We start from the raw sequence: 13,888 nt of genomic DNA, 5'->3' as shown, positions 1-13,888 counted from the left end.
TTTTTAAAGATTTTATTTATTTATTTGACATAGATCACAGGTAGGCGGTGGGGGGCGGGGAGCAGGCTCTCGGTTGAGCAGAGAGCCTGATGCAGGGCTCGATCCCAGAACCCTGAGACCATGACCTGAGCTGAAGGCAGAGGCTTAAACCACTGAACCACCCAGGTGCCCCTGCCTTTTTATTTTTATTAAGGTGTCTGTGATTAGAAGTTTTCTTTTTCTTTTTCTTTTTTTTAAAGATTTCATTTATTTATTCAACAGACAGAGATCACATGCAAGCAGAGAGGCAGGCAGAGAGCTGGGGGTGGTGGGAAACAGGCTCCCCGCCGAGCAGAGAGCCCAACATGGGGCTCAATTTTGACCCCAGGATTATGACCTGAGCCGAAGGCAGAGGCCTCAACCCACTGAGCAACCCAGGCAACCCTAGAAGTTTTGAGTTTTGAAAAATTTTATCACATTAAGAAATACATAGTTAATGTTTTTAGAAAACTGTCCAGTAACACTGATTAATTAATTAGTTAAAATAGGCTTCATGCCCATCATGTAGCCCAATGCAGGAACCCTGAGATCAAGACCTGAGCTGAGATCAAGAGTTAGACACTTAACTAACTGAGCCACTCCGGTGCCCCAACAGAGAAATACTGTATTATATTTCCTTCTAGAAATTTTATATTTTTGGCTCTTACATTGAGGTTTGTGATCCAAATTAATTGTCGAGTATAATTGGAGATAGTGGTTCAAGTTTGTGTTTCTGTTTATCTAGTTGTTTCAGCTTCATATAATGACTTGCCTTCTCCATTGAATATTGTTGGTGCCTTTGTCCAAAATTGACTGTGTATATGTAGATATGTTTTTGTACTCTGTTCCACTGCTCTGTTTATCTTTATACCAATATCATACCCTCTTGATTTTAATAAGTCACAAAATCATGTGGTGTTGTTAGTAGCATGAGTCTGCTAACTTTTTCAAGATTGTTTTAACTGTTCCTGGTCCTTTAAGTTTTCATATAAACTTTAAAATCATCTTGTCAGTTTTTACCAAAACAATGCCTATTGGGGTTGCATTGACTCTATAGTAATCAGTTTGCAGAAAATTAACATTTTAACATTGATCCCCCCCCCCAATCCATGAACATGGTATGTCTTTCCATTGATTTAGGTCTTCTTTGTTTTTTTTTTCCTTTTTAGCAGTGTTTTATAGTTTCCATTCATGTCTTGCCTATCTTCTGAAATTTTTTAAGTTTCTTTAAATTTTGAATTTTGCTATTGCAAGTGGAAATGATTTTCAAATATTTTGTTTTTTTCTTTAATGTATTCAGTTGATCCTTTAAAAAAAACTGCATAAGTTCTTACATTATCATATTTGCTTTGTCATTCTTTGCATATTATTTTTGTTCTGTACCAGAGTAAGTTGCAGACATAATGTCCCTTTATCTCTAAATACCTACTAAAAACCTACTAATATACCTACTAAATACCTACTATAACTACATTGCAGTTATCAGAATCAATTAACATTGATAAAGTACTGCTTGTTGGCTAATCTGCATACTTAATTCAAATTTTGCCTCTTGTTTTACTAATGCTAATTATAAAATTCTGTTTGAGGGCACATCCAGTCGTGGATCACATGGTGCAATTTTTTTGTCAAGTCTCTTTCATTTCCTTTAATCTGGAGAAGTTCCCACAAATTTTGTCTTTGGTGACCTTTGTATTTTTTTAATACAGAACTACTTACTTTCTTTTTTTTTTTTTTTCTTTTTTTTTTCTTTTTTTTTTTTTAAAGATTTTATTATTTATTTGTCAGAGAGAGAGGGAGAGAGAGCGAGCACACGCAGACAGAAAGGCAGGCAGAGGCAGAGGGAGAAGCAGGCTCCCCGCCGAGCAAGGAGCCCGACGTGGGACTCGATCCCAGGACGCTAGGATCATGACCTGAGCCGAAGGCAGCTGCTTAACCAACTGAGCCACCCAGGCGTCCCTTGGAAGTTTATTTAAACAACAAAATGCTTGACTTGAAGGGAAAATGATCTAGGAGTCATTTCTTTTAGAGTAATTTATCCCTGCTTAAAGACAGATTGCCATATATAACAGCTATGTACAGAAATGTTATAGAATTGTTCTTGGTTTTACAATGATAAGTGAAAAACATTTAAAATTCTACAATTGAACAAGGAGTGCAAGGATTTTTATGTTCTTTTTTTTGTTGTTTTAACAGAGCAAAATAACTTACTGGAATATAAAGATAAGAGCTGAATGAGCATGCTACTAATGGAGAAGGGGGTATTCTCACAGAAGCAGTATTTTCCTCTACCCCATCTGTACTTTATGTTGATCAAAATAAACCATTAGCCATTTAGTTAAAAGCAACAACAACAATAATGTGCTTGTGCACGTACATGGTTACTGTATGTATAATAAGGAATGGGGAAGGGGACAATGAAAGAATCGAGAAAACTGTACTGTAGTAGTCAGGATATGGTGGACCCAAATTGTAGCTTTCTCATTGAGAATGTCTTCTTGGTCTGTAGGAAGAGTTTTTTGTTGTTGTTTTTTGAAGATTTTTCATATTCATTTGAGAGGGAGAGATATAGAACAAACAGACAAGAGGGAGAGGGAGAAGCAGGCTCCTCGCTAAGCCTGGAGCCCCATGTGGGCCTCAGTCCCAGAACCTGGAGATCATGACCTGAGTTGAAGGCACATGCCCAACCATCTGAGCCATCTAGGTGCCCAGGAACAGAGTTTTAGAGTAAAGTAGCACATTCCCTTCTTAGTAGACACCTGTCTGCTACTGGAATACATCAGTTGTATCTTCATCCTCCATTTCCTACTGTGCAGGTGTGTCTGTCTCATTGATTGGCTGCCCATCAAATCGGAACCTGATCTGCTGCATAGGCAAACCCTGTCGTTGACAATGGGCTTTCACGAATTTACTGAGTGGTGGTGTGTGCCTTTTAAACTGCGCTACAGAACTATCCTGCCTTGTCACCTTGAAGTTAATAGGATTGTTGTTCTCAGTCTAGACTCCATTCCTGGGGCTTTTCAGTGGTCCTGGTGAGTGCCGGAGTCTCAGGTGTCACTTGACCAAAGAGGTGTCCCAGGTCTTCCCCGAGCGAGCACCCAAGCTGCACCAGGAGTGGCAGAAGAAGGGCCATTTACTTTCTAGAAAGCTCCCCAGTCTGGGTTTGATGTTTTTTCATTATTAGATTCAAGTAATAAGTTTTTGACAGGAATATTTCAGAAGTGATGTCCGAGTGCATTAGAAGACAAATGACTTCTTTTTGTCTGATTTCTCATAATTCAGTCACTTGATTGAGGTGGTGTCTGCCATTTTGTACACCGTAAATAAGTATCTTGTGAAGAGGTACATTGAGTTTATATAATTAGTCTCATCAAACTTTCATCCACTAGTTTTAGCATTCCCTGATGAGTGTGAGTCCTGCCTGAAACAATCTCTATTCTTATGGTTGTCAAGTGGTGATTTTTAAAATTCATTTGACATTGGGGCACCTGGGTGGCTTAGTGAGTTAAGCCTCTGTCTTCAGCTTAGGTCATGATCTCAGGGTCCTGAGATTGAGCCCTGCATTGGGCGGCGCTCTGCTGAGCAGGGAGCCTGCCCCCCCCAACCTTCCTCTCTGCCTAGTTGTGATCTCTCTCTCTGTCAAATAAATACATAAAATGTTAAAATACATATATAAAAATTCATTTGATATTTATTAATTGGCATTCTGCAGTAAGGAAAAGCCGCCTTTTCTCCGTCATTTGTTTATTCATTATGGATTTGTGTTTTCTGACTTTACTATTGAGTTGTTACTGTTAGTAGCTTTAATGCATGAATTGTGCAAAGGTGGCCAGCGGGACTCCCTTCACCATGGCTTTTGTGTCCTGACAGGTCCCCCTCATTCCACACATTTTTTTTTACTTTTTTGCTTTCTGGCCCAGCGAGATGTCTGGGCTTATTAGCTTACATTTTCCAGCCCCAGCTTTGGAATCAGCCATATTGCCAGGGAACTCAGGATCCTCTTCGTTCAGAATAGTGGACCTGTATACATCTATGTCTGTTTTTGTAGTTGTCTGTCTTTACACATTGGTTCAGAGTAATACCTTCAGTTCCAGTCTCTTAACTGCAGGGTTCATCCGAGCTTTACCCCTTTCCAGATTTATGACTTGCTGCTCCAACTGGTGAAAATCCTGGCTCTCATTGTCTACTTTATATCTTATCATTTGCTCAGTTCAGAATAAACATTTAATGTTTTCATAATTGCAGGCCCATTCCACTGTGAAAAACAAATCTATTAAAAGGAGGGCTCACTATTTATGGTTTATTTAGTTCTTGAGCCCAGTGTACGTTGTTAAAATAGTGTGTTCACAAGTTACTTTGGGCTAGGTCCACCCCTTCCCTCCTTCAGTGTGCTGATGTTAGTCATTTGAAATACTTTAAAGTTTTCTGCTAGTGTCACAGTACTTTCTCTTCTCAAGGGTCTAGGAAAACAGGTACTCCTAATATATTGCTGTTAGGGATATAAATCCATGCAGCATTTTTTGAGGGGGATTTGGCATTGTTAACAAGATTAACATTTGCATTTCACCTTTGACGCCTTTCACCTTTCTACTGCAGGAACTTACCCTGAAGATGGACCTTTAACAATACAAAAGTACAGATTCATGAGGTTATTCAAGACAGTATTTCTGGGGCACCTGGGTGGCTCAGTCATCAAGCATCTGCCTTCTGCTCAGGTCATCAGGGAGAGGGAGAAGCAGGCTTCCCGTAGACCAGGGAGCCTGACGCGGGGCTCCATCCCAGGACCCTGGGATTAGGACCTAAGCCGCAGGCAGAAGCTTCACGACTGAGCAACCCAGACGCCCCAATAAATAAAATCTTTAAAAAAAAAAAAAAAAAAAAAGGCAGTATTTTTATTTGTGAAATGTTAAAAGCCACCTAAATGCCAGTCCATGGGTGAATGGGTGTGTAAATATGCTATCTGCATCATGGAATTTTATGCAGCTGAGAATGAGTGAAGACTGTCTATGAAATGATTGAGTGATTTGAAGGATATATGGTTATATGAAAAAAGCAAGTGCAAAATAGTGTGTATGGCATTCAGTTTGTCAAAGGAGAAATAAAATAGATGTGTATATAATCATCTGTGCAAAAAGAACCCCAAAAAGAAACCAGAAACTAATGAAACTGGTTACCCAGCAGCAGGTGGGTAAGAGTGGAGTGCACAGTTGGGGGTAAGGTGGGAAGAGAAGGGATGAGGGCAGTGTCAGTTCTCTGAACATAACCTTCTGTGTAGTTTGGGCTTTTATAACCATGCTGTGTTTCACACTTAAAAATTAAGTAAAACAAGATGAGTAAAAACCAAAATGGTTTACAAACAGAAAAGATGAAGCTAATGCTGTTAACCGTGATAAAATGCTTATATGATCAGACACATCAGTTTCAGTCCTCCTTCTGAAGGTTGATGTGGGAGCCATCCTTTCTTCTGTTCTTTCTCCTGGTCTGTTTGTCGGGGAGGGGGGCAACTGTCCTGAGAAATTTCCTGGGGCACAGAACTTTTAGTGCTAAAACTGGCAAAGTCCCAGACAAATTGGGGTGAGTTGGTTACCCTGTTTGACATACATCTGTCAGTTTTCATGGGCTTTCCCTTCATCACCACCTTGGGAGTTCTTTTCAACTATCTTCTGTGATGAGGTTTCTCTTCCAGATCTTGTGTCGATTTAATTTTTGTTTTAGTTTAGTTTGGTTTGTTGTTTATTGTTGTTACTATTTGTGGAACAGATTCTCCAGTTACTTCTAGGAGGTAAATTATTTGAAATGTTACATGTCTTTATCCTGTGTTCCATACTGGATTATTGGTTTGACTTAAGAATTTTAGAAGAGGGGTGCCTGGCTTGTCCAGTCAGAAGAGTGTGTGACTCAGTCTTGGGGGCATGGGCTTGAGCATCATGTTGGGTGTAGAGATTACTTAAATAAACCTTAAAAAAAAAAAAAGAATTTTAGAAATTAACACATTCTGGGGTGCCAGGGTAGTACAGTCAGTTAAACATCTGACTCTTGCTTTTGGCTCAGGTCATGATCTCAGGGTCATGAGATCGAGCCCCACCTTGGACTCTGTGCCCATTGAGGAGTCTGCTTGAAACTCTCCCTCCCTCCTTCTGCCCCTCCCCATCCCCACTGGCACATACTCTCTCTCTAAAATAAATAAATTAAAAAACAAAAAACAAAAAACTACATTCTCCGAAACTGCTCTTGAGAAGCGTGATGCCATTCTGATTCCTTTGTGAAATGTTCTCTCTGAATGGAAGATTTTAGGATCTCTTTTTCAATTCTCTTTCTGAAATTTCATGGTGCAGTGCTGTGGAATGGGTCTTTTTCATTCATTGTGAGGGCATTTTGCCTTATTGAATCTGGAAACTCAAGTCTTTTCATTTTGGGAAAACATCTTGTATTTTGGCCTTTTCTGTTTTCTTAGAACTTCTGTTTGTTGTGAGACTTTCTTTCTTTTTTTTAAAGATTTTATGTATTTGTCAGAGAGAGAGAGCACAAACGCAGGCAGAGTGGCAGGCAGAGGCAGAGAGAGAAGCAGGCTCCCCGATGAGCAAGGAGCCAGATGCAGGACTTGATCGCAGGACCCTGGGATCATGACCTGAGCCGAAGGCAGCAGCTTAACCAACTGAGCCATCCAGGAGTCTCATGTTGTGGGACTTTCTTAATGCAGCCTATTTTCTTTTTCTTCTGAGTCAGTTCTTTGGAATATTACCTATTTGTTGTTGTTTCTGGGAGTTTTGTTTTGTATCATTTTGTGTTTCTAGCGGATTGCTCACATTCACTGATGTTCCTTTATTTATTATTATTTTTTAAAATAATCTTCTGTACTTTTTGTTTTGGGGCTATTGCTTTGAGAACATTTACTGTGAAATCTTCATTATCTCTGTTTCCTTTCATGTCTTTTGGTTTTGGTTGCTGTTTAATCTGACAGTTGTGTTATCTGGTGGCCCTTGATAGGTCGTTCAGGGTGAGAGAACTGGCAGATTCTGTGCTTGCAGGCACTGTTGTTGGATGTGATGGAGAAGGGAGACCCAGATCCCTTTTTTTTGTTTTCTTTTTTGAATCCCCAATTCTCTGCCAGAAGGTGTTTCCTCTTAGGCTGGTCACTTTTTCTGGGAAGAGAAATCCTTTCCTCTCTTGCTAGCAAGCTGAGAGCAGGCTCCTGGTGAGGTTGCAGGGCTGCCAGCATGCAGAGAGCTTTGGGAGCCAGATTGGAAAAGGGAGCCGATGGTGTCACTCTTTTTTATGTCATCTTTGACTTACTGGTCCTTTTTAGAGCAAGGCATCTCATATCCTCCCTCGTTCCTTGAGCTGGTATCTTTTATTCTGGACCCTCTCTGGTTCAGTACAACCAGAATTAAATCTCCTATTTTTTTCTGAGGCTAGAGGTGGATATTGCCCGATTGTTTGGGGACAGAGAGGAGACCTGAGGGGTCTTAACTTCTGGCTCACACTTCCAACAAGTTCTCCTATTTTCATTCCCGTGCCTTGCCCCTGTGTGCAGTGATTTCTGAGCGTTTTACAGTACTCACTGGCCAGATTTTTGGCTTTTCCCTCTGTAGCCTCAGACTTCAGCTTTTCCCTGCTGAGTCAGTTACTACCTGATTTCCTGCTGTCCGTCTTCCAAAATTCTGTTGATGTATCTCACCTGCCTTTTCCTCCCCCTTTCCCTTTGTCCATCTATACCTTTATTATTCCCTTAGAGTCATTCTAAAGAGGCTTCAGCAGGGTGCAAAGAATTGAGTCCATTTCAACAATGTTTAAATGGAAGTTCAGGCCTTTGTACAAAGAAAACGAGTAATGACTTCGAGTTCCACACCTCCACACCAGAACCTACCCTACCCCTATTTCTTCACCTGCCACCCAGTAGCAACCACGGTTATTAATGTGTATCCTTCCTATTCATGTATATCCGTTAAAAATGTGTAGTCTGTTTATTAGGCATATTTTAATTTCTTTCAACTACTGTTTTCAGTAGTGTATCATACCAATATACCTGATGTTACTTATCCAATCCCCTATTATGGATGTTTAGGTTTTTTTGTGGGTTTTGTTTGTTTGTTTGTTTGTTTTTTACTATTACAAATACTACTACAATAATCTCCGTTTACTTTTGTAGTCACCATTTGCAGATGAGTAAGAGTTTTTCCGGAGAACCGTTTCCCTAACGTTTTTTTTTTTTTTTTTTAAGATTTTATTTATTTATTTCACAGAGAGATCACAAGTAGGCAGAGAGGCAGGCAGAGAGAGAGATAGAGGAGGAAGCAGGTTCTCCGCTGAGCAGAGAGCCTGATACGGGACTCGATCCCAGGACCCTGAGATCATGACCTGAGCTGAAGGCAGAGGCTTAACCACTGAGCCACCCAGGCGCCCCTCCCTAACGTTTTAGTGGGTAAAATGGAGATGATTTGGAGGCTTTCATTGAGGCTTGAAAACATTTCATTGATTAAAAAAAAAGAAGGATTTATTTATTTATGTATTTGAGAGAAAGCACACATAAGCAGGAGTGGGGGGAGGAAAAGAAGAGGAAGAGGGTGGGGAAAGGAATCTCAAGCAGACTCAGTGCTGAGCTTGGAGCCCAGTGAGAGTCTCCATCCCATAACCCTGAGATCATGACCAGAGCCGAAACCTAGAGTCAGATGTTTAACTGCCTGAACCACCCAGGTGCCTCAGCAACCATCATTTTTTACCACAATTTGATTTTACCCTATAAAGTTGAAGATGTGCCTCCCCTCACATTCAGTAATTCTACTCTTAGGTATATAACCTAAAGAAATTCTTGCATATACAAGGAAGTTCATAATCCCATTGTTTGTAATAGCAAAACATAATAAACAATATAATGTAAGCAACTAATACCCATCGGACAAAAGAATTGTGGTGTATCTATAGAATCAATAACAGAAATGGAAAGAACTGCACTTGTGTGTATCAATATTTAGGGAGGCCAGGAACATAGAACTGGATAAACAGCGAGTCTCAGAAGAGTATGTACAGTATGCTGTTGATACAAAGCTAATTCAAAAGCATGTAAAATTTAAAAATATGTTATTTAAGGCTCTATACATATCTAGTTGAACCATTATGAAAAATAAAAGTCAAACACAAAATTCAGAAAACTCGTTACCTGGGGAGAAAAGAGGACAGAATCAAAAGTGGCAACCAGAAGGATTGATGGGATTGGTAATGTTGTACTTATTAAGGTGGGTTTTTATTGTTCTTTATCCTTTAGTTATGTTTTTTGGGTTTTATTTTAAATTTAAGTAATTAACATATAGTGTATTATTAGCTTCAGAGGTAGAGTTCAGTGATTCATCAGTCTTATAGAATACCCAGTGCTCATTACATTATGTGCCCTCCTTAATGTCCATCACCCAGTTACCCTATCACACCCTCGCCCCTCCAGCAACCCTCAGTTTGTTTCCTAGGTCATTAATATTTTTTTACATTTTATTTTGTAACCGTGATGAGAAAAGTAGAATTATAAAACTTCCAGATCTTTTCAAAAATTTTACTGAGAGACATGTTTTCTCTATAGTCCGTAATCTCTTAACAATTCTGAAATCTAGGGGTGCCTGGGTGGCTCAGTGGGTTAAAGCCTCTGCCTTCAGCTCAGGTCATGGTCCCGGGGTCCTGGGATCGAGCCCCACATCGGGCTCTCTGCTTGGCAGGGAGCCTGCTTCCTCCTCTCTCTCTGCCTGCCTCTCTACCTACTTGTGATCTCTGTCTGTCAAATAAATAAATAAAATCTTAAAATTAAAAAAAAAAAACAACAAACAATTCTGAAATCTAAAATATATTTTTTAAGGATTTATTTCTTAGAGTGCTCGTACACACTGGGAGAGGAGCTGGAGAGGGAGAGAGAAAGAAGCAGACTCCCTGCTGAGCACAGAGCCCAACTCGGGGCTCCATCCCATGATCCTGAGATCACAGCCTGAGCTGAAACCAAGAGTCAGAGGCCCAACCAGCTGAGCTACCCAGGCACCCCTAAAATCTAAAATATTTTGAGAACTGAAAAAATTTTTTCCTAACTCATTTGGCAGTAAAACCTGTCTTGTACTAAACTCATTTGGTGGCAGAACTCTGATCCAGACTGACAAGGCTATTTATTTTAGTTGATATATGCATACATGTTATTTCAAAAAAATGTTAAAGTGTCTTTAATATATGATATATGAAAGCTATATGCACTGTATTCACCCCCCAAATTCAAGAAATCCTGAATTCTAAAGCACATCTAGATCCAAGGGTTTCAGGGGAGGGCTCATAGACCTGTGGTCACATCACCATTGACTAGAAACTTTGCAGTGATGGGTGACAAATCATAGATGAGAATTTGTTTTATTTCTGGTTGATGGAAGCTTCTTCTTTGTCTTTAAGAAGACAAAAAACTCAGACAGTTTTTTTTTTCTCTTTAAACTGCATTCCAAGAGTGTGTTCATTTTTAAAATAACAGCTCTTTTCTTTCTTTGACAGCTATAATATTGAAACTGCTTGTGATAATGCAAGTGAAGTTCAAATTCAGTAGAACTTTTTTAACATTAAGTATTTTTAAAAATGAAGTCTTTTCTAAACCATACACAGAGGTTGTTTTGCTAGTTTTAATTCCTCTTCAGGATTCATATAATAAAATCAAAGCATCACTAATGGACCATTTTCTTCATTGTCTAAAGTTGAAGTTTACCCTTGGATCTGTAAACTTTTTGTACACATTAATAGTTTTTTTAAAAAAAAGATTTTATTTGTTTATTTGACAGAGATCACAAGTAGGCAGAAACAGGCAGAGAGAGAGGGGTGGGGGAGCAGGCTCCCTGCTGAGCAGAGCGCCCGATGCAGGACTCGATCCCAGGACCCTGAGATCATGCAGAGCCGAAGGCAGAGGCTTAACCCACTGAGCCACCCAGGCACCCCACATTAATAGTTTTTATGTGGTTTTTACAAATTCTGATTAAATTCATTATGTGTTCAGAACTGTCAAATTCGGTAAGACATTTTTAACCCAGCTTTATTAGGATGGAACTCACAGAAAGTGTACAGTTCAGTATCTATTAGTGCATTCAGAAGTCATGCAGCCATCGCTATAATCTGATCCCAGAACATTTTCATCACTCCCAAAAGAAACCCCATATCCTTTAGTGGTTATTTTCTGTTCCTCTTTTATCCTGTTCTCTTGTTGCTCAGTTAGTAGAACTTTCTAAAAAAGCGGGTCCTCCCTTTTCCTTTTTTTTTTTCAGGAGTGTCTTGGTTCTTTGTGGCCCTTTGCAGAGTCAGGTTGTATTAAAAAAAAGTTTCAATGAGATTTTACTGAATTTACAAGTCATTTTGGGGAGAATTGACATCTTTACAATGTTGAGTTTTTGTAATATAGAAGATGGTGTGGCTCTCTTTAAAATTTAAACCTTTCTTTATAAAGTTTTTTTTTTTTTTTAAGATTTTATTTATTTATTTGACAGAGATCGCAAGCAGGCAGAGAGGCAGGTAGAGAGAGAGGAGGAAGCAGGCTCCCCGCTGAGCAGAGAGCCCGATGCGGGGCTCGATCCCAGGACCCTGAGATCATGACCTGAGCCGAAGGCAGCGGCTTAACCCACTGAGCCACCCAGGCGCCCCAAGTTTTATTTTCTTCATAAGATGATTGTATTTCTTTTGTGAAATTTGTCCTTGGGTATCTTATATTCTTCTTATATATTACATTTTCTAATTGGTGATGTTATTGCTGAGTTTTTAATGTGCTCTTGAATCTCACAACGTTGCTGAATTTCTTACTAGGTCTGAATCTCTTGGCTCTTCAGTGTAGATAATTATACTGTCTGGAAGGAGAACACTTTCTCTTTTAATCTCTTTTTTAAAATAAGTATTGTTAGGAATTCTGGTATACTGTTGAATGGTTGGCATGCTGTTAGTTTTTAATAATTAATACTCAACAGCTCTCAAATCAGCCTTCCCTAAGAAGCCATATTCATTTCTTGCTCTGAATGTGTTTTATCAGCTCGACAAAGAAAAGGCATAGCTGAGATTTATTTATCTGTTTTTCCAGTTCAGAACCTAATCTTGGGCAATTGAAATTTTATCCATTGAAATTTTAGTGTTCTATTTATTCATGTTTGGGACTTGTTACGTTCACAGTGCCTTTTATTATTGTTTTTTAAAAATATCTGACTTGGGCCACCAAGTGGGTGGCTCAGTTAAGCATCTGCATTCTGCCTTAGGCTCAGGTCATGATCCTGGGGTCCTGGTATCTAGCCCTGTGTTGGGCTCTCTGCTCATGTTTTTCCCTCTCCCTGCTGCTCCCCCGTTTGTGCTCTCTCTCTCTCTCTGTCAAATAAAATCTTTCAAAAAACGATCTTTTAAAAAAATTAAAAAATCTGACTGGGGATGCCTGGCTGGCTCAGTTGGTAGAGCATGCGACTCTTGATCTTGGGATTGTAAGTTTGAGCCCTATGTTGGGTGTAAAGATGACTTAAAAATAAAATCTTGAAAAAAATCTGACTTAGGGGAAAATATTCAGGTTTATTTATTTAGTAGTAGTGGTATTTTCATCAGTAGCTTCTTTTCCAGTTGCCTTGCCAAACTAGTATACTTTGTATATTTTAAGAACACTTGTGTTAGGAGGTGAATATGGGTAAAACATATAGGCAAGTATTCTTTGTGCTGCTTTTACTCTTCCAGCTTTTCTGTAAATACGAAATTATTTCCAAAGACAGTGTTTAAAATGTATTTGTTTGTAAAAGTAACACATGCCCATGATCAGTATTTAAAAGGATCCAGGACAAAGAACTCCTGCAACTAGGGGCGCCGGGGTGGCTCAGTGGGTTAAGCCTTTGCCTTTGGCTCAGGTCATGATCTCAGGGTCCTAGGATTGAGTCCCACATTGGGGGCTCTCTGCTCAGCGGGGAGCTTGCTTCTCCCTCTCTCTCTGCCTGCCTCTCTGCCTACTTGTGATCTCTGTCAAATAAATAAAGTCTTAAAAAGACAAGTGACTCAATTTAAAGATGTGCAGAAGACTTGAACAGATACTTCAAAAAGAAAGATAAGAGAATGGCCAGTAAGCATATGAAAAAGTGCTCGGTATCTTTAGTTATCAGAAAAATGAAAAATAAAAACCCCGTGAGGTACCAGTGGATCTCCCGGCATGGCTACATATGATGAGGATTTGGAGCATCTGGAACTCCATACTGTGCTGCTGGGAGTGGAAATCTTTGGAAACATCTGGACGGTTTTTTCTTGTTTATTTTATTTTATTAAGATTTGTTGAATGTTGAATGTCATCAACATTAGACTGACACAAAAGAATATACTGTATGATTCCATAAAGGCCATAAATAGGCAAAATGAATTTTTTGTGATAGAAATAAGAACAGTTGTCTCAGTGGTGTGGTAGGGCAGTATAGAGTCGGGGTTGACTAGAAAGGGGCACAGTGGACCTTTTAGGGATGTTGGACATGTTCTGTATCTTGATAAGCACTTGTCAGACTCATCAGATAGTGTATTTAAGATCTGTGCATTTTACTTTTTAAAATTATACCTTATTTTAAAAAGTAAGAAAAAGGACACAAGGGGTATACATTGATCCAAGAGCATTCCCCTATATAAGTGCAATATAATTATCACACTCAGGAAATTTAGCATTAATTGCAACCCTTCTATATCTACTATGCAGTTACATTTAAATTCCCCAGTATTGTCTTTCATAACATTTTAAATCAGGTTTCAACAAAGGATCACTCATTACCTATTAACTTTTTTAAAAAAGTTTCTTTTTTTTTTTTTTTTAAAGATTTATTTATTTGTCAGAGAGAGAGAGGGAGAGAGAGCGAGCACAGGCAGACAGAATGGCAGGCAG

The 13,888-nt window shown here is 39.3% G+C and overlaps 1 protein-coding gene and 1 pseudogene across 4 annotated transcripts in view; one reads left to right on the top strand and one right to left on the bottom strand.

Moving 5' to 3' along the window:
• LOC111141404 (additional sex combs like 1, transcriptional regulator) overlaps positions 1 to 13,888 on the top strand; it is an 80,285-nt gene that overhangs the window by 51,237 nt on the left and 15,160 nt on the right. The window lies entirely within an intron of this gene.
• On the bottom strand, positions 2,767 to 3,995 carry LOC111141464 (annotated as a pseudogene).

The sequence above is a fragment of the Enhydra lutris genome, unplaced genomic scaffold, assembly GCF_002288905.1.
Source record: "Enhydra lutris kenyoni isolate GAN:26980312 unplaced genomic scaffold, ASM228890v2 scaffoldscaffold6, whole genome shotgun sequence".
NCBI lineage: Eukaryota > Metazoa > Chordata > Mammalia > Carnivora > Mustelidae > Enhydra > Enhydra lutris.
This window is presented reverse-complemented; position numbering and strand designations above follow the sequence as displayed.